This window comes from Atractosteus spatula, unplaced genomic scaffold, assembly GCF_055471065.1.
Source record: "Atractosteus spatula isolate fAtrSpa1 unplaced genomic scaffold, fAtrSpa1.hap1 Scaffold_27, whole genome shotgun sequence".
In the NCBI taxonomy this organism is placed as follows: domain Eukaryota; kingdom Metazoa; phylum Chordata; class Actinopteri; order Semionotiformes; family Lepisosteidae; genus Atractosteus; species Atractosteus spatula.
In genome coordinates, this window is record NW_028296841.1 from 242,188 (window position 1) to 265,000 (window position 22,813).

General features: G+C 58.9%; 7 non-coding genes across 7 annotated transcripts; all 7 read right to left on the minus strand.

Annotated features, from left to right (window-relative positions):
- Positions 1-413: 413 nt before the first annotated feature.
- On the minus strand, positions 414-604 carry LOC148807812 (U2 spliceosomal RNA). Its single transcript, XR_016088770.1, has one exon. It is a non-coding gene; the product is annotated as a U2 spliceosomal RNA (small nuclear RNA).
- Positions 605-1,381: 777 nt separating this feature from the next.
- On the minus strand, positions 1,382-1,572 carry LOC148807813 (U2 spliceosomal RNA). Its single transcript, XR_016088824.1, has one exon. It is a non-coding gene; the product is annotated as a U2 spliceosomal RNA (small nuclear RNA).
- A 6,367-nt stretch (positions 1,573-7,939) lies between these two features.
- Positions 7,940-8,130, minus strand: LOC148807814 (U2 spliceosomal RNA). Its single transcript, XR_016088771.1, has one exon. It is a non-coding gene; the product is annotated as a U2 spliceosomal RNA (small nuclear RNA).
- Positions 8,131-8,907: 777 nt separating this feature from the next.
- On the minus strand, positions 8,908-9,098 carry LOC148807815 (U2 spliceosomal RNA). The gene has a single exon (XR_016088773.1). It is a non-coding gene; the product is annotated as a U2 spliceosomal RNA (small nuclear RNA).
- A 791-nt stretch (positions 9,099-9,889) lies between these two features.
- On the minus strand, positions 9,890-10,081 carry LOC148807816 (U2 spliceosomal RNA). The gene has a single exon (XR_016088820.1). It is a non-coding gene; the product is annotated as a U2 spliceosomal RNA (small nuclear RNA).
- A 6,026-nt stretch (positions 10,082-16,107) lies between these two features.
- Positions 16,108-16,303, minus strand: LOC148807817 (U2 spliceosomal RNA). Its single transcript, XR_016088812.1, has one exon. It is a non-coding gene; the product is annotated as a U2 spliceosomal RNA (small nuclear RNA).
- A 6,195-nt stretch (positions 16,304-22,498) lies between these two features.
- LOC148807818 (U2 spliceosomal RNA) lies at positions 22,499-22,689 on the minus strand. The gene has a single exon (XR_016088774.1). It is a non-coding gene; the product is annotated as a U2 spliceosomal RNA (small nuclear RNA).
- Between the last annotated feature and the right edge of the window lie 124 nt (positions 22,690-22,813).

Below are 22,813 nucleotides of genomic sequence, written 5' to 3' on the forward strand. Positions count from 1 at the left end.
CACACACCTGCCTGCCTGCCGAAAAAAAGAAAGAAAAGGTGTATATACTAAGTTTTTTGGAGGGAAAACGGCCGGCTGTCGAAAGGGGCCCGCCTGCAAGGACGGGGACACACACACACACACACACACACACACACACACACACACACACAAGCCACGCCTGCCTCCCTGGAAAAAGGAGGAAAAAACTAAGTTTTTTGGAGGGAAAACGCACGGGAGCCGAAAAGGGGGCCGGCCTGCTTGCCGAGAGAGTCGAGGCGCGGGAAAGTGCACGGAGGGAGCACGGGAACGGGGAGGGGGAGAGAGAGAGACACAGAGACGCACAGATGGACGAGAGACGAGACCGGAGAGGAAGGAGCTCCGGTCCACCTCGCTTGCTTGCTAGCTACGTCTGTCTTTTCACCGCTGAGAGAAGGTAGTGCACCGTTCCCGGAGGCGCTGCAATACCGGGCCGATGCGTGGAGAGGACGGAGCAAGCTCCTGATCCAGCTCCCTGTTCCAAAAATCCGTTTAATATGTGGTCCCCCGATGGGGGACGTATCAGATATTAAACTGATAAGAACAGATACTACACTTGATCTTAGCCAAAAGGCCGAGAAGCGATGCCCGACGCCGGCCTTGGGCGGGCGCGCGGGCGTCCGGCTGGCGCGCAGCGGCGCAGGCCGACGCCTCTGGAGCCCGGTCCGCACGCGGCTGCCGGCCGCCCGGACTCCGCTCTCCCCCTCTCTTGCCTGCCTGCTTGCTCGCCTGCCTGCCCGCCAGTCCCGGGCGGGGGCCCTGCTCTTTGATCTCCTGTCAACGGCCCGACAACGACCGCAGCCGCGGGGGGCGCCAGCCGGCCGGCCTCCTTAGCTTAGGCCCCTCCCACCAGCAGCAGCCGTGCCGAGTGAGCTGCAAGCGAAAGCGGACCGTCGGCACCTGCGGGCAGAGGCAAGGGGCAGCGCTCTCTCGGGAGGGACGGGGACACACACACACCTGCCTGCCTGCCGAAAAAAAGAAAGAAAAGGTGTATATACTAAGTTTTTTGGAGGGAAAACGGCCGGCTGTCGAAAGGGGCCCGCCTGCAAGGACGGGGACACACACACACACACACACACACACACACACACACACACACACAAGCCACGCCTGCCTCCCTGGAAAAAGGAGGAAAAAACTAAGTTTTTTGGAGGGAAAACGCACGGGAGCCGAAAAGGGGGCCGGCCTGCTTGCCGAGAGAGTCGAGGCGCGGGAAAGTGCACGGAGGGAGCACGGGAACGGGGAGGGGGAGAGAGAGAGACACAGAGACGCACAGATGGACGAGAGACGAGACCGGAGAGGAAGGAGCTCCGGTCCACCTCGCTTGCTTGCTAGCTACGTCTGTCTTTTCACCGCTGAGAGAAGGTAGTGCACCGTTCCCGGAGGCGCTGCAATACCGGGCCGATGCGTGGAGAGGACGGAGCAAGCTCCTGATCCAGCTCCCTGTTCCAAAAATCCGTTTAATATGTGGTCCCCCGATGGGGGACGTATCAGATATTAAACTGATAAGAACAGATTTTTTTTTTTTTATGTTTTTATTACAAAAATAACAAACTACAACACACCAAGGTAAGACAACAACAACATTTCCACCATTCAAACAAAAAGAACAAATCAGCCCCCCCTTGGAACAATAGCAACACCCCATATGATATTACACTCCACAGTCAAGATCAAAAATCAGAAAGCCACAAAGTATAAATAAGACAATATTCATATGAGTTCAAACAGAAACCCTCCAAAACACAGTCACCGAAAATATTTACACAAATTCCTTACATTACCATAATCCCGCCCAGTATGCAAAATTAATCCCTCCTCCATCCCCAACATTTCCATTATTATTATAAAACCAAGAAATACAGAAACAAAACCATACACAGAAAAACAATTCAACACCCCAAAGAAATTAACCCCTTCCACCTTTCTTTTGCCGCTGCAAAACCCCACCTCAGGATGTCCCACCGGACACGTCTGCTGACATCGTTTTTGACTTTACAAATTACCGACACGGCTGTAACACTACCGCCGTGCTCCACCAGCTCCTTCCTAGCTGCCCATATATAAAACTTAACTAAACTTAGTATAAACCATAACAAAAATTCTTTGTTCCATTTCCTCGCTCCCTTTATTCCTCGAATCACCACCCGGCTCGTTAAAACAAAATCAAGGGCGACTTTCTGCAAGAGCTCCTCGCAGTGACCCCACACCCTTTGGGCGAAAACACAACCCCAGAATACATGTAGTAGGGTCTCCACCTCAGAACAGTCGGGATGCGGGCACTTGTCCTGCCTGGACAATCCATGCCTGTGGAGCGTGTCCCTCACGGGCAACCTGTTCCAGAGCAACCGCCAGTTGAGGTCCTTGAGTCTGTGTTCTAGACCCACCGGCTGGATCTGCCTCCACTCCTCCTCCGACACCCCCACGACCGCAGGTTCCCCCTTCTCCATAATAACCCTATACATTTGCCTATGGTCCGTTGAACCCAAGCCCTTCCTGAACTCCGGATGTTTCTGGAGCCACACCACAGCATGCCTATAATGCCAAGGCAGCTTTTGTGCCTTCGGCGTTGTGTTCGTCCACACTACCAGGTGTTTCATCGTAGCTGCGAACCACAAACGAATAAAACAAACACAGAGGTGATCCGGGTCTTCGTATAGGGTTTTACACAGATTTGCAATGAAAATAGTGTCTAACTTCAACGGGAAGTCCGGAACAGCCCTACCACCCCCCTCCACTGGCCTGCACATGTCCGCCCTCCTTATATACTCATGCGTTCCACTCCAAACGAAGTGGAAGACCGCCCTCACCAGGTCTCGGCGGAGCCGAGCAGGCAGGGGGAACACGCAGGCCAAGTGAAGCAGCAGTGGCAGTACGTCCACCTTTAAAACTAGCACTTTCCCCGTGTATGTCAGCGACCTATTCAACCACAGGCCCATCTTTTGCTTAACCTTCCCCATCCTCAGGTCCCAATTGATCCTGGCCGAGTCCTGTGTATGGTAGAGAACTCCCAAAATCTTCACCGGCCCCGTCACCAAGGTAAGACCACCCGCCACATCTTGTCGTTCTTTCCACTTGCCAAAATATTTAACAGTACATTTTGACGTGTTCAAAAAAGCACCTGTCCCTCTGGTCTGACTCTCTACTATCTGTAGTACTTGTGAAAGACTGCTGTCAGTGGTAAGAAACAACGAAATATCGTCCGCATAGGCAGCTATTTTTGCCTGTGCTCCCCCACTCCCCGGGACCACCACCCCTTCCACCCGGGGATCACCTCGAATCAGATGTAGAAAGGGTTCTATGTAGAGCACGTACAATAAGGGGGACAGAGGGCATCCTTGCCTCACCCCGCACCTGACTGGAATACCCATGCCTAGCTTACCATTAATGCATACCCTTGAGATGACATTGTTATACAAAACCTTGATCCATCTAATGAAGCCTTCGTCCAACCCCACTCTTTCCATCACCTCCCAAAGGAAAGTGTGATGTACCCGATCGAAAGCCTTGTTCTGATCAAGGTTCACAAGCATCATCTCAAGGTTCCTGTCTTCCACCCATTCTATCACGTCTCTGATCAACTGCAGGTTCCACTTTACGTTTCTGCCCTCCACACTGCAGGTTTGATCCCTACTCACCAGATCCGGCATCACCTTCCTCAGCCGTCTCCCCAATACTCTGGCCAAGATCTTATAATCGGTGCAGAGTAATTGGATCGGCCTCCAGTTCTCCAGATCTTCTTTATCCCCTTTCTTATAAACCAGAGACATGATACCAGTCCTCATCGTTCTTCCTAACTCACCCTCCTTCAGGACTTCATTATAGACCTCCAACAGCACCGGTAGTAACCTGTCCCGGAAGGTGACATAAAAATCTGTAGGAAGCCCGTCAATCCCAGGGGTAGTACCTTTTCGCAGGCCACCAATGGCTTCTCCTATCTCCGTCAGTGTTAGATCCCCACACACACCTTCCACACCAACCGTCTTCCTGTCGAAACCCACCAACCACTCATCCCACAAGCTCGCATCCACTGGTTTCTCTGAAAATAAAAACCTGTAAAAATTAGTTGCACACCTCACCATGCCTTCTATATCTCTGACAATGGACCCATCTTCTCTCCTCAGACCCTCAAAGAGAGTCTTCTTCTGTCTGGCTCGGACCGAGCCGAAGAACTGAGCTGAGCACTTCTCCTCGCCCTCCATCAGGGTGCCCTTAAGCCTAAACAAAAAATCCTTCGCTCGCTCTAACCAAAGTTCTTTCAGCCTGAGCTTGAGCTCTGAAACTTTTGCCATATCAAAAGCACCGCCCTGGTTGGAAGCCACATACAGATCTTCAAGTTCCTGCTGCAATCTCTCAAGCTCTCTTCTCTCTGCTACTTTCTTTTGGCAACAGTAGGAAATAGAAGCTTTGGAGATAGCCCTTTTACAGGCCTCCCACCAAAGAACCGCTGTCGGGTACCTCCCCCTCTGTAACTGGAAGCGTTCCAAAAGCGCAACTATCATGCTCTGATAATCGGCTTCCAATAACACTTTCGTGTTCAGCTTCCAGTAATTTGATTTAGGGTCCATACCATCTGGTATCAGATCAACCGACAGCAACAGATGATCTGAAAACCAAACCGGGGTAACCTGTGCCGCCTGTGTCAACCCACGCAGGGTGGTGAAGATATAATCCAGTCTTCTAAAAACACCCCTTCCGTTACTCCATGTGTGCATTCTCCCTCTCTGACTAAGATCTTTATGACCGTCCTTTAAATGAAACCGTGATATTAATTCCTTAAAACTACCCACACTCGCACCACTCACGTCACACACATCCATATTAAAATCCCCTCCCATCACCACCACCCTATTAGTAAACAGATGTGGCTCAAGATCTCTTAAAAACGCCGCCTGGAGCCGCCTTTCGGCAGGCCCGTAGACAGCTATCAGACGGACCTGCAGTCCGTCCCATACACCATCTACGACCATAAGCCTTCCCGGGACTATGATATTGACATCGTTAGCCGTGAAATTCGGGGTTCCACAAAGGATCCCAATTCCAGACGAGTGCACTCCCCCTACGCTCCACCAAGACTCCCCTTTAACCCAATCTCTCTTAAAGGTGGCAATATCACCTCTCGTGCCTAAATGTACCTCCTGCAGGAAACAAAAGCCGAATTGGCGCGCTTCTAAATATTTAAAGACGCCAATCCGCTTAACATGATTTTTAAGCCCTCTGGCGTTAACCGTACATACTGTGCGACTCATGTTGGATCAAAAGGAGTCCGCAGCTGTAACCCGTCTCCCAAACTAAAGTCACTTTGTATTCCGATAGGGCTAAGGACATTCTCCATCCCACTTGGAACCTGCGGGGACCCCTCCCCCAGGGATGATGGACTTACCCCAGGATCATCGGAGGTCAGAAGGTGGGTACCGCCGTCTTTCCCGGACTGTTCTGAGGTCTCCGAAACAGAAACTTCCTGTTCCACCACTATGTCCCCTTGGCCCGGGGGTATGGGGTCATCGAGCGTACTAACCGCGGCTGAGGCTTCCAAGGGGTCAGCCTCCTTACCCAGCTCTTCACCCCCCTCCCTCTGTTCCCCTTCCTCCCCACCCCCCCCTTCCCTGCCCCCTTCCCCTTCCCCTTCCCCCTCTACACCCTCCTCCACCCCTTCCTCCTTCCTACCCCCTTTCTTACCCTCCCCCCTCGCCCTCTTTACAGCAATCGCCTTTTTACGTCTCGGCCTTCTCTGTCCACTCTCTCCATCTTCTACCTTCTGGACCTCGACGTCGCTGGTTTCCGAGTCCTCCTCGGAATCTAGGACCTGGAAACGATTGGTCACCGTCTCAAACAAGCACACGTCAGACCTCATTCTTCTCTTTTCAGCCGCCGACTTCCTCTTTGTGGCCCTGCTCGGCTGGATGGACCACTCCGGCGACCCCGATTCTGCCTCCTCCACCTGTTCGGCCCATGATGAGGTCCCCGGACGCGCCTCTTCAGGTACCTCGGTCGCCGTTGCTGGCTCCTCTGGTCTATCGCCTCTGTCCTCTCTTACGTCTGCACAAGGCCTCTGGGTGGTCGCAGCCTTCTGCGGTGGTCTGGTCTCGTCTCCCCTCGAGCCCTCCGCCGAGGTCCGCACCACATCTGCAAAACTCCGGCTCTTCCTCGGACAGACCCTGTAAACATGGCCTTCTGCCCCACATAGGTCACATGTCAAAACCTTGGTGCAATCCTTTGTGTCATGAGTTGTGGCCTTACACTTTCGACACACACCACCGGGACAGTTCATAGCCACATGTCCTCTCTGAAAACATTTCTTACATGTCACAGGTTGGCCCGGGTAAAAGAGGTAACCCCTATTAGGCCCTATTGAAAAATAAGCCGGGGGGTGAACCACACCCTCGCCCTCAGACGGCTTAGGTCTCAGCCTCACCGTATAGCGCCTCTTACCAGTCCACACTCTGAGGACGTCTAAATCTTTCTGGCCTTCTCCCTGGACATCCACGAACCTGGATAAAAAGGTAATTATGTCCCTTTCTGGTACCCGGTGGTTAAACAAATGAATTGTCAAAGTCCTGAGTTCCCTGGCGAACAACGGCTCTATCAGGAACTCATTAAGTGGAGCCACCTCCTTTCCCTCGCACACTCTCTCCCAAGCCTTCTCACAAAGTTCGTCGCTCGCGAGAGACAGGTCGTAAATCCCTCGAACCGGGAAGTCTTGCAAACAATCGATGTCCTTCAACTCGATCCCCAAAGCCTTCATCAGGACCACTCGTTCAAACCGCTCACGGTTCATCCAGTCCTTCTTCCTCTCCGCATCCTTCACCACAAAGCGCACTGTGCACCGCATCAGCCCCTCACGGGACAGAGGGTGCACAGCCGCCGGACCGCGGGCCCGCTCACCACCGCCGACCGCCGTCATCTTGGAGGCCCCACTTCGCCCCCTGGGCTCAACCCAGGGCGACTACCCGTGGTGACCTTTGGTGGACGTCTGCTCCGGTCTTCTGGTGGTAAGGATCCGCCCGTCTGGTCTGGTCTGGTTCCGCCGTTCGTCGTCTTCTCCTTCTCCTCCTCGCCTTCGTCGTCTTCACCTTTTGACAAGTCCTCGGACCGCGGTCATGCCACGTATCGTCGGAACTTGGCCAAAAGGCCGAGAAGCGATGCCCGACGCCGGCCTTGGGCGGGCGCGCGGGCGTCCGGCTGGCGCGCAGCGGCGCAGGCCGACGCCTCTGGAGCCCGGTCCGCACGCGGCTGCCGGCCGCCCGGACTCCGCTCTCCCCCTCTCTTGCCTGCCTGCTTGCTCGCCTGCCTGCCCGCCAGTCCCGGGCGGGGGCCCTGCTCTTTGATCTCCTGTCAACGGCCCGACAACGACCGCAGCCGCGGGGGGCGCCAGCCGGCCGGCCTCCTTAGCTTAGGCCCCTCCCACCAGCAGCAGCCGTGCCGAGTGAGCTGCAAGCGAAAGCGGACCGTCGGCACCTGCGGGCAGAGGCAAGGGGCAGCGCTCTCTCGGGAGGGACGGGGACACACACACACCTGCCTGCCTGCCGAAAAAAAGAAAGAAAAGGTGTATATACTAAGTTTTTTGGAGGGAAAACGGCCGGCTGTCGAAAGGGGCCCGCCTGCAAGGACGGGGACACACACACACACACACACACACACACACACACACACACACACAAGCCACGCCTGCCTCCCTGGAAAAAGGAGGAAAAAACTAAGTTTTTTGGAGGGAAAACGCACGGGAGCCGAAAAGGGGGCCGGCCTGCTTGCCGAGAGAGTCGAGGCGCGGGAAAGTGCACGGAGGGAGCACGGGAACGGGGAGGGGGAGAGAGAGAGACACAGAGACGCACAGATGGACGAGAGACGAGACCGGAGAGGAAGGAGCTCCGGTCCACCTCGCTTGCTTGCTAGCTACGTCTGTCTTTTCACCGCTGAGAGAAGGTAGTGCACCGTTCCCGGAGGCGCTGCAATACCGGGCCGATGCGTGGAGAGGACGGAGCAAGCTCCTGATCCAGCTCCCTGTTCCAAAAATCCGTTTAATATGTGGTCCCCCGATGGGGGACGTATCAGATATTAAACTGATAAGAACAGATACTACACTTGATCTTAGCCAAAAGGCCGAGAAGCGATGCCCGACGCCGGCCTTGGGCGGGCGCGCGGGCGTCCGGCTGGCGCGCAGCGGCGCAGGCCGACGCCTCTGGAGCCCGGTCCGCACGCGGCTGCCGGCCGCCCGGACTCCGCTCTCCCCCTCTCTTGCCTGCCTGCTTGCTCGCCTGCCTGCCCGCCAGTCCCGGGCGGGGGCCCTGCTCTTTGATCTCCTGTCAACGGCCCGACAACGACCGCAGCCGCGGGGGGCGCCAGCCGGCCGGCCTCCTTAGCTTAGGCCCCTCCCACCAGCAGCAGCCGTGCCGAGTGAGCTGCAAGCGAAAGCGGACCGTCGGCACCTGCGGGCAGAGGCAAGGGGCAGCGCTCTCTCGGGAGGGACGGGGACACACACACACCTGCCTGCCTGCCGAAAAAAAGAAAGAAAAGGTGTATATACTAAGTTTTTTGGAGGGAAAACGGCCGGCTGTCGAAAGGGGCCCGCCTGCAAGGACGGGGACACACACACACACACACACACACACACACACACACACACACACAAGCCACGCCTGCCTCCCTGGAAAAAGGAGGAAAAAACTAAGTTTTTTGGAGGGAAAACGCACGGGAGCCGAAAAGGGGGCCGGCCTGCTTGCCGAGAGAGTCGAGGCGCGGGAAAGTGCACGGAGGGAGCACGGGAACGGGGAGGGGGAGAGAGAGAGACACAGAGACGCACAGATGGACGAGAGACGAGACCGGAGAGGAAGGAGCTCCGGTCCACCTCGCTTGCTTGCTAGCTACGTCTGTCTTTTCACCGCTGAGAGAAGGTAGTGCACCGTTCCCGGAGGCGCTGCAATACCGGGCCGATGCGTGGAGAGGACGGAGCAAGCTCCTGATCCAGCTCCCTGTTCCAAAAATCCGTTTAATATGTGGTCCCCCGATGGGGGACGTATCAGATATTAAACTGATAAGAACAGATACTACACTTGATCTTAGCCAAAAGGCCGAGAAGCGATGCCCGACGCCGGCCTTGGGCGGGCGCGCGGGCGTCCGGCTGGCGCGCAGCGGCGCAGGCCGACGCCTCTGGAGCCCGGTCCGCACGCGGCTGCCGGCCGCCCGGACTCCGCTCTCCCCCTCTCTTGCCTGCCTGCTTGCTCGCCTGCCTGCCCGCCAGTCCCGGGCGGGGGCCCTGCTCTTTGATCTCCTGTCAACGGCCCGACAACGACCGCAGCCGCGGGGGGCGCCAGCCGGCCGGCCTCCTTAGCTTAGGCCCCTCCCACCAGCAGCAGCCGTGCCGAGTGAGCTGCAAGCGAAAGCGGACCGTCGGCACCTGCGGGCAGAGGCAAGGGGCAGCGCTCTCTCGGGAGGGACGGGGACACACACACACCTGCCTGCCTGCCGAAAAAAAGAAAGAAAAGGTGTATATACTAAGTTTTTTGGAGGGAAAACGGCCGGCTGTCGAAAGGGGCCCGCCTGCAAGGACGGGGACACACACACACACACACACACACACACACACACACACACACACACACACACACACACAAGCCACGCCTGCCTCCCTGGAAAAAGGAGGAAAAAACTAAGTTTTTTGGAGGGAAAACGCACGGGAGCCGAAAAGGGGGCCGGCCTGCTTGCCGAGAGAGTCGAGGCGCGGGAAAGTGCACGGAGGGAGCACGGGAACGGGGAGGGGGAGAGAGAGAGACACAGAGACGCACAGATGGACGAGAGACGAGACCGGAGAGGAAGGAGCTCCGGTCCACCTCGCTTGCTTGCTAGCTACGTCTGTCTTTTCACCGCTGAGAGAAGGTAGTGCACCGTTCCCGGAGGCGCTGCAATACCGGGCCGATGCGTGGAGAGGACGGAGCAAGCTCCTGATCCAGCTCCCTGTTCCAAAAATCCGTTTAATATGTGGTCCCCCGATGGGGGACGTATCAGATATTAAACTGATAAGAACAGATTTTTTTTTATGTTTTATTAGAAATCAGTAAAAAACAGTGCTTTCAAAAGTTTACTCTACCCTCCACCTTTACACCCATGTGATCAAGTCCTTCCATCTTTCGCGTGCTGCGGCGAATCCCCATCGGAGGACGTCCCACCGGATCTTCCGTGAGACGTCCCTCTTGACTCTCCTCAAGATGGCCGGCACTGACCTCTCCACGCCGTGTTTGACCAGCTCTGACCTCGCGTCCCACACGTGGAGCTTGGTCAGGCTGATCAGGAGCCACAGGAGAAACGCCGCATTCCATTTTCGGGAACCAGCCACGCCCTTCATCACCGTGTTCAGAGTCAGGAGGGACCCCAGGCCTACCTGTGCGTAGAGGTGCTGGCTGGACTTCCACACCCTCTGCACGAACCCGCACTCCCAAAAGACATGATTTACTGTTTCTTCCCCTGTGCAGCCGTGCCTCGGGCACTGGCTCTTCTTTGACAAGCCATGCGAGCACATGACGGCCCTGACCGCCATTCGACCCCACACGCCGAGCCAGTTCAGGTCCTTTAGTCTGTTATCCAGGCCCTTTGGCTGGGCCTGCTGCCAGATGTCACTGGGCACACCCAGGAGCGCTGGCCTGTCCAGTGCTGTGACCACCTGGTACATCTTCCTATGGCTCAGCGCGATGTCTTTGTCCCGTACCTCTGGGTGTGCCCTCAGCCACTGCACTGCGTGTCGGTAGTGCAGTGGGAGCCGCTCGGCCTTCGGGGTCGTGTTGCTCCATGCGGCCAGGTGTCTCATGCTCGCTGCCAGCCAGAGGCTCACGAACCGGCCACACAGGTGGGGCGGGTTTCCGTGCAGGATGACGCACAGGTTGGCAACGAAAACACAGTCCAACTTCACTGGGAAGTTTGGGATCCCTCTGCCTCCTTCCGTGATAGGTCTGCACATATCACTCCGGCGGATCCGTTCGTATGAGTGGCCCCAAACGAAAGTGAAAACTGTTTTAACCAGTTCCTTCCTCTTCCTTGCGGGTAGGGGGTACACTACCGCCAGGTGGAGAAGCAAGGGCAGGATCTCCACTTTCAGCACCAGCGCCTTCCCTATCCATGTCAGGGATCGATGCTGCCAAAGGCCCAGCTTCTGCTTGATCTTCCGGAACCTGGCCTCCCAGTTCAGCCCTGAGGGGTCCAGGGTGTGAAATAGGACCCCCAGGATTTTCACCGGGCCGGCTGTCTGTTTCAGTCCTCCGGTGATCTCCGGTGCGTACGGCCAGGTTCCAAAAAGCTTCACCAGGCTCTTGGCGCGATTCAGTTGGGCGCCAGTGCCTCTGGAGTAGGCCTCCACGATGTCCAACACCCTCCCCAGACTCCTGTCAGAGCTGAGGAAGAGTGTCACGTCATCCGCGTAGGCCGCGGTTTTAGCTTCCTGCCCACCTCCACCTGGCACCTTAATTCCCTCCACTCCGGGGTCCTTTCGTAAGGGATCCAGCAGCAGCTCAAGAAAGATGACGTACAGCAGGGGCGAGAGTGGACATCCCTGTCGCACACCACACCTTACCGGAATCCTCCTCCCTACTGCTCCGTTGACTCTTACCCGGGACGTGGCGCCATTGTAGAGCGCTTCGATCCACCTGACGAAAGCGTCAGGCAGACCCTTCCTCCTTAGGAGTGCCCACAGGGTCTCATGGTGGACCCGGTCGAACGCCTTCGCCTGATCTAGGCTCACCAGCATGAGCGGCAGGCCTCTGTCCTCCACCCAAGCAATTGTGTCCCGGATCAGCTGTAGAGTCCAGCTGATCTTCCGGCCTGCCACGCCACATGTCTGGTCCGCCCCGACCAGCTCCGGCATCACCGTTCTCAGACGGCCGCCCAGCACCCTGGCCAAGATCTTATAGTCCGTGCACAGGAGCTGGATCGGCCTCCAGTTTCCCAGGTCCGCTTTGTCTCCTCCCTTGTAGATCAGGGTCACGACGCCGGTCTTCATAGAGAGGCCCAGTTCATTGCTGTCCAGGGCCTCATTGAAGACCTGCACCAGAAAAGGCTCTAGCTGGTCCCAGAAGGTGCGGTAGAACTCCGCTGGTAGGCCGTCGACTCCGGGGACGGTCCCCTTCTTCAAACCAAACAATGCTGTCTTGATTTCCGCCCCCGTCACAGGCCCGACCAGCGAGGCGGGATCGTCCACCGCCTTCTCAACACCCTCCAGGAGCCTCTCCTTGGTGCTGGCGTCGATCTCCTTCTCCTGGAACAAGGTAGCGTAAAACCCTGTGGCACACTCCAGCATCCCGGATAAGTCCGTGACTGCAGTCCCATCTTCGCGCCGCAAGCTTTCGAAGCAGCAGCGCTCCTGCTGCCTCCTCACGGCGCTGAAGAATTGGGGAGAGCACTGTTCTTCTCCCTCCTTCCAAACTCCCCGCAGCCTGAAAAGAAAGTTCTTTGCTCTCTGCAGCCACGTGTCTCTAAGCAGGCTCCTGACGATGGCAATCTTCTCGCCGTTGAAGGCGCCCCCCTGGTTCAGCTGCTCGTACAGTGCTTCTAGCTCCTCTTGGAGCTGGGCGCACTGGCGTTCCTCCAGACTCCGCCGGATCCAGCAGTATCGCCTGGTGACCGTCGCGAGAGTCTGTTTACACGATTCCCACCAGTGCACCGCCGAGCTAAAGAGCTCTCTTCTCCTCCCCAGGTCTTTCAGCACTGTCCCAATCTTCCTCCGGCATCTCTCCTCTTGTAGAACTTGTTTGTTCAGCTTCCAGTACCCAGCCTGGAAGCGCGGGTCCTCAACACCGAAGGAGATCGTAAGCAGCTGGTGATCCGAGAACCAGGTAGGGGTCACTTGCCTGCTCAATGTTGTCCACTTCACAGTAGAGAGGATGTAGTCGAGGCGTCGAAAACTTCCTCTCCCGTTGTCCCAGGTGTGGTGTGCAACGTTCTGAAACCCGTCTCGAAGGCCGAAATCTGCGATCAAGGACCTCAACAGATGAACTCCCTGGCCGTGCGGGTCTCCCAGGTCGATGTTGAAGTCGCCGCCGACAATCAGCTCCCTGTTGGTATACAGCACGGGCTCCAGGTCTTTCAAAAAGGAGCCCTGCTGTCTTCTGTCTGCTGGGGCGTACACGCTGACTAACCTTATCTTCACTCCCCTCCAGGTTCCGTCCACCACCAGCAGACGTCCGGGAATCACTGAGCTGACTGTTTGGGCGGCGAACCCTGGCAAGCCGCACAGGATACCCACGCCAGAAGAGTTCACCCCTCCGACGCTCCACCACGAGGGACCCCTCCTCCACTCCCTCTGAAGGGTCCTCACGTCGTCGAGGTCCTTGAGATGGACTTCCTGCAAAAAGGTCACATCCAACTTCCTTCGAGACAGGTAGGAAAACACTGCCACTCTCTTCTCCTGCTTCCTCAGACCCCTCACGTTAGCTGTTGCAACTGTGAGGGTCATGGCGGGTCTTGAGGGAGACTGTCACTCTCCATTCCCTCCGAGCGGCTGGAATCCGGAGAGCTCGCCGTCCCTGCTGTACTTCCTGAGCTGCCATCCTCCGTGTCCATGAACTGGACTGGGGTATCCGGGGCCTCTTGCTCGGGAGTAAGCGGTGCAGGCAGGCAGGCGACTACAGGGCTGCCTTCGTCTGTCACGTTGCCCGACACTGAAAAGACGGCCATCGGTACCGCCCCTGACCCCTGCCCTGGGGGGAGAGATTCCGAGGTGCTTTCGGCCTCGGAGCCGCTAAAGGCCGACAAGACTCCCTCCTCCTCTTCCATCCCCTCAGAGTCTGCGAGGTCTCCCGGGTCTTCCTCCTGGCCTTCCTCCTCGACCGTCTTCTTCTTCTTCTCCTGCGTCTCTTGCCGGCGTTTTTCTGCCCGCAGCCTCTTCGTCTTCCTCTTCTGCCCCGCGCTCTGCAGGACCACCATCCCCTCCTCCTCTGCTGGCGTCGGTGCAGGCGCAGTTCTTCCCCCGCCCATCAGGGGGCGCCCCTTCCTCACCACCTCCGCCCAGGTTCCAGCCCCTCCGTCCGCTCCCCGCGATGTTCCCGGTCGTTCGCTGTCCGATCCCCGGGCTGCCTCCCGCTGCTCCATGTCTGAACCCCATGATGTTCCTGGACGCTCACCATCCTCCTCTCCCTGGCGCTCCTCCTCCTCCTGTTCCCGTCCCTGTTTCCTTCCTCCCCTCTTCTCTCCCTTACCGAGGGGCCTGCTGCTCGTCGGCCGGCCTTCCCCCTCGCTGGCCTCATCCGCCTGCCTGATCCACTCCTTAACCGCCTCCTCCGTGGCCGCCTTCTCCGTGGCCGTTCTCTCCTTGGCCGTCCTCTCCGTGGCCGCGCCCCTCTTGCTGCACTGCCGGAAAAGGTGGCCTCTGTCCCCGCACAGGGAGCACTCCTTCACCTGGCAGTCTCGGGTGTGGTGTCCCGGGCGGCCGCACTTCCCACACTTCTCCGCCGTACATGCCCCCTCACGGTGCCCGGTGGTCCGACACTTCCTGCAAAAGTCAGGCTGGTCCCAATAAAACATGTACCCCCTACCTCCTCCGATTGCGAACGTAGCCGGTGGGTGGCTGTATCCATCCTTTGTAGTTTTGTCCCGGCGCAGTTCCACCAGGTACCGACGCTTTCCCGTCCACACAGTGCGTGTGTCGCTGAGCACCAAAGGCCCAGTTCTCACATCCACATACCTGCTTAGGAAGGTAGTCACGTCGGCATCCGTCACAAAGGGGTCAAACATGTGCAAAACCACCCACCTCTTGCTGTCGCTCTGCAATCCACCACACTCATACTCCCGGAATCCGCCGCTCTTAATGATATCATTACATCTTCCTACCATTCTCTTGTGGATGTCCGCACTGATGAAGGTGGTGTCGATGAACTTCTGTGGCTGGTTCCCCTGCACGCACTTGATCTCTGCTGCCTTCAGCCCCAAAGCACCAAACAGGACATCATCCTCAAATTGCTCCCTTCCCGGTGGTGCCGTCTCCGGTTTCCAATGGAAGCGGAGGGTCCACTTGATGCTGGGGTCCTTCCCAGCCCTCCTCGCCTCTCCTGGCTCTGCAGCCATGGTTGGTGCAGCCTTTCGGCCGCCAAGCAGCCAGGGAATGCAAAGCCGGGTAAAAGAAAATCAAAAGTTCCGACGTCCAAAGGCAAAAAACGTAATCCAAAGGCAATCCGGGTCAATCCAAGGCAATCCAAAACGCGTCTCCGCAGTGCTGTCCTCTCGGTCTCCTCTCACGGTCTCTCCGCCGCCGCCCTTCTCGTCCCCCAGCCAAGTCTTCAAGCCGCGGGCCTGCCACGTACTTTTCCGATCTTAGCCGAAAGGCCGAGAAGCGATGCCCGACGCCGGCCTTGGGCGGGCGCGCGGGCGTCCGGCTGGCGCGCAGCGGCGCAGGCCGACGCCTCTGGAGCCCGGTCCGCACGCGGCTGCCGGCCGCCCGGACTCCGCTCTCCCCCTCTCTTGCCTGCCTGCTTGCTCGCCTGCCTGCCCGCCAGTCCCGGGCGGGGGCCCTGCTCTTTGATCTCCTGTCAACGGCCCGACAACGACCGCAGCCGCGGGGGGCGCCAGCCGGCCGGCCTCCTTAGCTTAGGCCCCTCCCACCAGCAGCAGCCGTGCCGAGTGAGCTGCAAGCGAAAGCGGACCGTCGGCACCTGCGGGCAGAGGCAAGGGGCAGCGCTCTCTCGGGAGGGACGGGGACACACACACACCTGCCTGCCTGCCGAAAAAAAGAAAGAAAAGGTGTATATACTAAGTTTTTTGGAGGGAAAACGGCCGGCTGTCGAAAGGGGCCCGCCTGCAAGGACGGGGACACACACACACACACACACACACACACACACACACACACACACAAGCCACGCCTGCCTCCCTGGAAAAAGGAGGAAAAAACTAAGTTTTTTGGAGGGAAAACGCACGGGAGCCGAAAAGGGGGCCGGCCTGCTTGCCGAGAGAGTCGAGGCGCGGGAAAGTGCACGGAGGGAGCACGGGAACGGGGAGGGGGAGAGAGAGAGACACAGAGACGCACAGATGGACGAGAGACGAGACCGGAGAGGAAGGAGCTCCGGTCCACCTCGCTTGCTTGCTAGCTACGTCTGTCTTTTCACCGCTGAGAGAAGGTAGTGCACCGTTCCCGGAGGCGCTGCAATACCGGGCCGATGCGTGGAGAGGACGGAGCAAGCTCCTGATCCAGCTCCCTGTTCCAAAAATCCGTTTAATATGTGGTCCCCCGATGGGGGACGTATCAGATATTAAACTGATAAGAACAGATTTTTTTTTATATTTTTTATTAGAAAAAAGTCCGTTAACAAATCATAAAACAGTCCCACACCAACACCCCCCTAATGTCCCGTGCACAAATCCTTCCAGCGCTCTTTTGCTGCGGCAAACCCCCATCTGTGAATGTCCCACTGGACCCTCCTGGCCACCTCCTCCTTCACCCTCCGCAGGATCCCAAAAGCAGGCTTCTCCACGCCGTGCTTCACCAGGTCTGTCCGGGCATCCCAGATGAAGGCCTTGACCAGGCTGACCAGTAGCCACAGCAGGAATTTCCGGTTCCGGCCCCGGATGCCGGCGATCCCTTTCAGGACGGACGCTTGCGTGATGGGGGAATCGGGGCTTACCTGTGCAAAGAGGGTCCCGCACGATCTCCACACCCTCTGGGCGAAGGCACACTCCCAGAAGACGTGACCCACCGTCTCTTCGCCCGCGCAGCCGTGTCGCGGGCACAGGCTCTGTCTGGAGAGCCCGTGCGCATGCATGACGGCCCTGACCGTCAGCCGACCCCACACGCAGAGCCAGTTCAGGTCCTTCAGCTTGTTATCCAGCCCCTCCGGCTGGACCCGCTGCCAGATGATCCGGGACACACCCGGGATCGCCGGCCGTTCTTCCGCCTTCACCATCCTGTACATGGTCCTGTGATTCAAACAGTTCGTCCCTTCCTTGATCCCCGGGTGTGCCCGCAGCCACCGCACTGCGTGGCGGTAGTGCAGCGGGAGCCGCTCTGCTTTGGGGGTCGTGTTGGTCCAGACCGTCAGGTGCCGCATGCTCGCCGCCAGCCAGAGACTGACAAACCGGCTGCACAGGTGGGCCGGGTTGTCGTGCAGGACCGTGCACAGGCTCGCTATGAAGGCGCAGTCCAACTTCGCCGGGAAGTCCAAGATCCCCCGACCCCCATCGGCCAGGGGTCTGTACATATCACACCTCTTCACCCGTTCGTAGGTGTGACCCCAGACGAAGTTGAAGATGCTCCTCACCAGATCTCTCCGCTTCCGGACCGGCAGGGGGTACACTACCGCCAGGTGGAGAAGCAGAGGCAGGACTTCCGCCTTCAGTACCAGCGCCTTCCCGATCCAGGTTAGCGATCGTTGCTGCCACAGGCCTAGCTTCCGGTTGACTTTCCGGAACCCGGCCTCCCAGTTGACACCTCCAGGATCTGTGGAGTGAAAGCTCACCCCCAGGATCTTCAGCGGCCCAGTCGTCCGTGACAGACCGCCAAAGTCCCGCGGCTCGCTCGGCCAGGTCCCGAAGACCTTCACTAAGCTCTTGGCCCTGTTCAGTCGGGCGCCGGTACCTCTTGAGAAATCCTCGACAATGCTGAGCGCCCTCCCCAGGCCGCCTTCAGAGCCCAGGAAGAGCGTGACATCGTCTGCATATGCCGCGATCTTCGCCATCTGCCCTCCTCCACCTGGCACCAGGATCCCATCCACTCCCGGATCCCTCCTGAGCTGGTCCAGGAGGATCTCTAGGAAAAGCACATACAGCAGGGGCGAGAGAGGACAGCCCTGTCGCACACCACACCGCACTGGAATATGCCCGCCCAACGCTCCGTTGACGCATACCCGGGATGCCACCCCGTTGTACAAGGTCCGGACCCACCTGACAAACCCGTCCGGCAGACCCTTCCTCTTCAGGAGTGCCCACAGAATCTCGTGATGGACCCGGTCAAAGGCCTTGGTCTGGTCGAGGCTCACCAGCAGGAGCGGCAGGCCTCGATCTTCCACCCACGCGATGACGTCGCGGATCAGCTGCAGGGTCCAGCTGATCTTGCGGCCTGCCACACCACACGTCTGGTCAGCCTGCACCAAGGCCGGCATCACTGTTCTCAGGCGGCCGCCCAGCACCCTGGCCAAGATCTTATAGTCAGTGCACAGGAGCTGGATTGGCCGCCAATTCCCCAGGTCTGCCTTGTCACCTCCCTTATGGACGAGGGAGATGACACCGATCTTCATGGTGGCACCGAGCCCATCACGATCCAGCACCTCGTTGAATACCTGCACCAAGAGCGGCTCCAGCTGGTCAAAAAAGGTGAGGTAAAACTCGGTCGGTAGACCGTCTATGCCAGGGACAGTGCCCTTCTTCATCCCCATCAGGGCAGATCGGATCTCTGCCCCTGACACTGCCCCGCCCAGAGCAGCGGGGTCGTCTACCGCCGGCTCCACTCCGTCCAGGAGCCTGCTCCTGATACCGGCGTCGGTCTCCTTCTCAGCAAACAGGGTGCTGTAATATTCTGTGGCACACTCCAACATCCCGGGTATGGAAGTGGCTACAGACCCGTCCGTCCTCCGAACGCCGTCAAAGAAGCCTCGCTCTTGTTGCCTCCTCACGGCGCCGAAGAACTGGGACGAGCAGCTTTCGTCATTCTCCCTCCAGACTCCACGGAGCCTGAAAAGAAAGTCCTTAGCCCACTGCAGCCACTTACCCCTAAGCAGGCTCTTGATGTGGGCGATCTTCTCCCCCTCGTAAGCGCCCCCTTGGTTCAGCTGCGCATACAGTGCCTCGAGCTCCTCCTGGAGCTTGGTGCACTGGCGGTCCTCCAAGCTGCGGCGGATCCTGCAGTACTTCTTCGTCACCACCGCGATGGTGCGCTTGCAGGACTCCCACCAGTGCACCGCCGAACTGAAGGCGTCCCTCCTCTCCGCACATGCCCTCAGCACTGTAGCGATCTTCCTCTGGTATCTCGCCTCCTGCAGGACTTGCCTGTTCAGCTTCCAGTATCCGGCCTGGAAACGAGGGTCCTCAACACCAAAGGAAGCCGTCAGCATGTGATGGTCGGAAAACCAAGTAGGGGTCGCTTGCCTGCTTAGGGCCGTCCAGTTCGCCGAAGTGAAGACATAATCCAGCCGCCTGAAGGTCCCCCTTCCGTTGTCCCAGGTGTGATGTGCGACATTCTGAAATCCGTCCCGCAGGCCAAAATCTGCAATCAGAGACCGCAACCCATGGGCACCCTCACCTTGTGAGTCCCCCAGGTCGATGTTAAAATCCCCGCCGATGATCAGCTCTCTGTTTGTGTACAGCAGGGGCTCCAGATCTTTCAGGAAGGAGCCCTGCTGCCGCCGGTCCGCCGGGACATACACACCGATCAGCCGGGTCCGCACCCCGTGCCGGGTCCCGTCGACCACCAGCAGGCGCCCGGGGACCACAGAGCTGACCACCTGTGCCGCAAACCCTGGGGAACCACACAGGATGCCCACGCCAGAGGAGTTCACCCCCCCAACGCTCCACCACGAGGGCCCCTTTGTCCACTCCTTCTGGTAAGCGAGCACATCGTCGTGGTCTTTCAGATGGGTCTCCTGCAAAAAGCAAATATCCAAAAGCCTTTGGGACAAATATCGGAAAACTCCAGCTCGTTTCTCCCGGTTCCGCAGACCCCTCACATTAGCCGTGGCCACTGTGAAGGTCATGGCTGCTCCGGGGGGCTGTCACTCTCCATACCGTCGCTGGAGCTAGAGCTGAGTGGATGCTCTGCCCCTGCTGCACTGACCGAACTGTCGGTGTCTGTCCCCTCGATGTAGGTGACCGAAGGGACTGGGCTCACGCCCACCTCCATATCAGAGACGGGGTCGGGCCCGGGATCGAGAACAAATCCGGGGCTGGGACCGAGGCCGGGGTCGGGGCCCCGGTCAGGGTGGGGGTCGGGGTCGGGGTCGGGGGGAGGGGGGTCGGGAGAGGGGTTGGGGCTGGAGCCCGGGTCAGGGTCGGGCCGGCGCGAGTACTCGCGGTCCGGGGTGTCGACCTGGCACGTCACCACAGGGCTCCCCTCACCTGAAAGGCACTGCGCCACAGAGAAGGGGCCCCGTGCCATGACTCTGTCTCCCTGCCCAGGGGGGAGGGAGCCTGCGGTGTCCCCCAGCTCCTGGCCGTCCTGCGTTGACGCTGGCGCTGCCCCCTCCTCCATCTCCTCCTGGTCTGCCATCACCTCCCGGTCTGCCATCACCTCCTGCTCTGGCGCCGTCACCAGAGCTGCTACCGTCTCCGGGACGAGCTCCGCCTCCCCGTAGTACTCCCTGGATGTCTTCTTCTTCTTGTCGCCCGTCTCCATCTGTCCCTTGCCAGCCTGCGACCGCTTCCTAGGCTTCTTCCTCAACACAGGCATGTGGTGCATCTCCTCCTCCTCCTCACCTGCCCCCCGTGCTGCGGTTGGTCCTGCGTCTGCTCGGGCGGGGGGGGGGGCCTTCACCACATCCGCCCAGCTCCCGACCACCCCGTCTTCGACCCGAGATGGTCCCTCCTGCGGATCGTCGCCGTCCTCCTCATGCTGCCTCCCCTTCCCCTTCCCTTTCCGTCTCGGCCGCACCACCACCGTCCATCCGGCATCCTTCCCGGCTCCCCCAGGGACCGCTCCACCACCATCCTGATGTTCGTCCTCGGTGTCCCCAGCCTCACTGCCGTCCGACTCCGTTTCTCCCACCGCCAGGCCGGATCCGTCATGGACAGCTCTGGCATACTCGGCGTTCCTAAGGAGGCAGTTGCGATACAAATGGCCAGTGTTGCCACACAAGGAACACTCTTTAACGGGGCAGTTCCGGGCCTGATGACCCCGCCGGTGGCACTTCCCACACTCCGCCGCGTTACACTCGGCCTCCCGGTGCCCGGACTCCCGACACTTCCGACAGAACGGCGGCTGATTCCCGTAGAACAAGTACCCCCTACCTGGACCAATGGCGAAAGTGGCAGGCGGGTGGGCGAAACCATCCTTACTTCTGTCGTCTGGCCTCAGCTCAACGTGATACTGCCTCTTCCCGGTCCAGACCTTGTAGGGGTCCATGATGATACGAGGGGGGTCCAACACGTCGACGTAACGACGGAGGAAGGTCGTGACGTCACTATCGGGAACAAAGGGGTCAAACATGTGCAGAATCACTGACCTTTCATTGTTGCTCTGGAGCCCCAGACACACGTAATTCTCCAGCCTGCCACTTTCCTTAGCCTTCATGATCTTCTCGGAAGCGCCACGATGTCCTTTCTCCTCCACGAACGAGAGATCCATATAGCGCTGCGCCCGATTCCCCTGCAAGCACTTGATATCCGCCACGTCCAAACCCAGGATCCCAAAAAGGATCTCCTCTTCGAAGACGTCCCTCCCCGGCATCTCTCCATCCGGCTTCCAGATGAAGCGGATGGTCTTCCGGATCTTGGGACCCTCCTCAGCCGTCCTCGCCGCCCCGGGATCCGCAGCCATCGTTCCGCAGCCTTTGCGGCTGCCGAAGCAGCCTTCTCACCAAAACCGAAGTCTTCTGGTGTCCAAGCGTCCAATCCAGGAAACGAAAATCCGAAGCGCAGTCCAAGCCAATCCAAAGTCCAAATCCGGCAAATCCAGCAGCGTAGTCTCCTCCAGGCGGTGTCCTCTCCGGTCTTCTCTCCCCGGTCTTTTGGTGTTACCTCAGCCGCGGGCCTGCCACGTACTAAGGATCGCAGCCAAAAGGCCGAGAAGCGATGCCCGACGCCGGCCTTGGGCGGGCGCGCGGGCGTCCGGCTGGCGCGCAGCGGCGCAGGCCGACGCCTCTGGAGCCCGGTCCGCACGCGGCTGCCGGCCGCCCGGACTCCGCTCTCCCCCTCTCTTGCCTGCCTGCTTGCTCGCCTGCCTGCCCGCCAGTCCCGGGCGGGGGCCCTGCTCTTTGATCTCCTGTCAACGGCCCGACAACGACCGCAGCCGCGGGGGGCGCCAGCCGGCCGGCCTCCTTAGCTTAGGCCCCTCCCACCAGCAGCAGCCGTGCCGAGTGAGCTGCAAGCGAAAGCGGACCGTCGGCACCTGCGGGCAGAGGCAAGGGGCAGCGCTCTCTCGGGAGGGACGGGGACACACACACACCTGCCTGCCTGCCGAAAAAAAGAAAGAAAAGGTGTATATACTAAGTTTTTTGGAGGGAAAACGGCCGGCTGTCGAAAGGGGCCCGCCTGCAAGGACGGGGACACACACACACACACACACACACACACACACACACACACACACACACACACACACACAAGCCACGCCTGCCTCCCTGGAAAAAGGAGGAAAAAACTAAGTTTTTTGGAGGGAAAACGCACGGGAGCCGAAAAGGGGGCCGGCCTGCTTGCCGAGAGAGTCGAGGCGCGGGAAAGTGCACGGAGGGAGCACGGGAACGGGGAGGGGGAGAGAGAGAGACACAGAGACGCACAGATGGACGAGAGACGAGACCGGAGAGGAAGGAGCTCCGGTCCACCTCGCTTGCTTGCTAGCTACGTCTGTCTTTTCACCGCTGAGAGAAGGTAGTGCACCGTTCCCGGAGGCGCTGCAATACCGGGCCGATGCGTGGAGAGGACGGAGCAAGCTCCTGATCCAGCTCCCTGTTCCAAAAATCCGTTTAATATGTGGTCCCCCGATGGGGGACGTATCAGATATTAAACTGATAAGAACAGATACTACACTTGATCTTAGCCAAAAGGCCGAGAAGCGATGCCCGACGCCGGCCTTGGGCGGGCGCGCGGGCGTCCGGCTGGCGCGCAGCGGCGCAGGCCGACGCCTCTGGAGCCCGGTCCGCACGCGGCTGCCGGCCGCCCGGACTCCGCTCTCCCCCTCTCT